The sequence below is a fragment of the Pteropus vampyrus genome, unplaced genomic scaffold (assembly GCF_000151845.1).
Source record: "Pteropus vampyrus isolate Shadow unplaced genomic scaffold, Pvam_2.0 Scaffold126, whole genome shotgun sequence".
Classification (NCBI taxonomy): Eukaryota; Metazoa; Chordata; class Mammalia; order Chiroptera; family Pteropodidae; genus Pteropus; species Pteropus vampyrus.
In genome coordinates, this window is record NW_011888907.1 from 4,693,168 (window position 1) to 4,695,176 (window position 2,009).

At 50.0% G+C, this 2,009-nt stretch overlaps 1 protein-coding gene across 2 annotated transcripts in view; it reads right to left on the minus strand.

The window, feature by feature from the left end:
- The window catches only part of CUNH19orf44 (chromosome unknown C19orf44 homolog), a 9,530-nt gene extending 7,527 nt beyond the window's left edge, over window positions 1–2,003 (minus strand). For both annotated transcript variants that reach the window (XM_023534542.1, XM_023534541.1), the window contains exon 1: window positions 631–2,003. The gene's annotated coding sequence lies outside the window, so the exon portion shown is untranslated. The remainder of the gene's footprint in view (window positions 1–630) is intronic.
- Between the last annotated feature and the right edge of the window lie 6 nt (window positions 2,004–2,009).

The window sequence follows — 2,009 nt, forward strand, 5'->3', positions numbered from 1 at the left end:
GAGGTGCAGGGTGCCCTTGGGGGCCCGGGAGGCAAAAAGTCCACACTGGTCCTTTATTAGATTTGGACAGGCTGAGTATTTGAGCAGGGCTCTTGAAACATTTCAGCCCGGGGCTGCTACATTTAACACAGACAGTGCAACTGTGTAGGGGGCACATGGGTGAAATGTTAGTATCATTATTATGTATTATTAAAATATGCCTTTGATAGTGAGCTGGTGACTAATATGGCAAGAATCACAATAGGGCACTGGAATGGGTCAGGCAGGTGTTTTTACAGGGTGGTTTAAGTGGGACCGGCTTTAATTGTCTGCTGTATTAAGTAGCTTTAGCTTGTTGCCACCTAAGTCAGGGTCTCTCTTGCGGCGCTCTTGACACCTGAGGCCCAATGTCAAGTGGGGGCCATCCTGTGCATTGCATGACCCTGAGCAGCATCCAGCCCAGCCGCCACCCACTCAATGTCAGTAGCACCCTCCACCCCAGTCATGACAACCAAAAACTGTCTCTACATATCACCAAGTGTCCCCTGGGGGCACAACTGCCCCCAGTTAAGAATCACTGACCTAAATGAAGAATAATGGTTGCAAGCCTTTCTATGTAATGACCTACAATGAAAAATTGGTTGTACTTACTTTCTGTTCCAAGTCCAACTTCTCACTGACAGCTGGAACCAGATCATCAAGGGATAAAATATTTATTCTAAAATCTGTAATTAAAAATGTAACATGACAATATTTACTAATTTATTTACTCCATAAATGTTTATCATCATGTTGTAGACACTGGGTTACGCTCCAGGAAGATAGGAAAATGTGCCGTCCCTGTCCTCGATGAGCTAGGCAAGGGGGTCTGCATACATTTTCTCTAAAGGGCTAGATAGTAAATATTTTCTTCCTTGTAGGCTAGACTGCCATATGCCATCTGTTTCTGTCACAATTACTCAGCCCTGTCCTTACGGTGTAAAAGCTACCACAGTCCAGGTGTAAATGGGTGGGCATGGCCGAGTTCCGATAAAACTTTATAAAAACAAATGCTGGGCCTTCTGGTCTAGACAGATGAGCAAATGATCACAATGCAATGAAGGATGTGTGGTGACAAGTGTGCTCAGAGGTATGAGGGGTGAGAGGGGCACCCCGACCTCTGGGGGGGACATGGGGAGAAGGCTGCAGGGCCTGGGGGAGTGGCACATGAGGTAGACAGGAGACTGGGCCCAAAGTGTCCTACGTTTTCATTTAAAGCAAGTTAAGGACATAGGAGCTGATGGTGAGTACGCATTTTGGGATGCCAGCTGGCTGATCGCCAGGGCCTGACCACGTGAGTGCTGAGGACGATTAGCAGGGAGCGGTGACCCCCTGGGCAGGAGGCACAGAGCTGGAGGTGGGAGGGAGAGAAAGAGCGAGCTGCTCATTTTCTCTGGGACGGTCAGCTGAGTGTGGCCCCAAATGCCAGGCTGAGGGGCTGTGCCCTGTGCCTTCTTCCACTCACCCATCGTAAGACGAGATCCAATCCCACCTGTCATTCCTGTCCAAGGGCCTTCCCTCTCCTCCAAGCTCCTCTAACACTGGCTGTCACCTCAGTTCATGTGACATGTAGGTCCAAACATGCGCTCATGGACGAAACCTCCAAACTAGGCCATCCTAGCTGGCCCAGGGCAAAGGCCCCAGGGGAGATACTAGACGCCAGCACTTGGAAGTGTTGGGTGAGGAATAACATTATCGTCAAATCAGCCAACCCTTAAATGCACACACTTAACTGTGAAGCAGGACTGGCTGAGGCACTTCACATTCATTATCTCACTGACGTGGTTCTGCCCCACTTTACAAATGAAGAAACTAAGGCACAGAGAGGCCGAGACTACACAACCAGTAACTGGCAGGGCCAGGACGTCCACCCCAGGTATGTCAGACCCCAAACTCAGACTTTCATTCACCACTCCCAGCAGCTTGCCTCCCTCTCTCAAGGCTGCATCTGCATGGGGGAAGGGGTGTGGTCCGGACACCAGGAGAGGCCC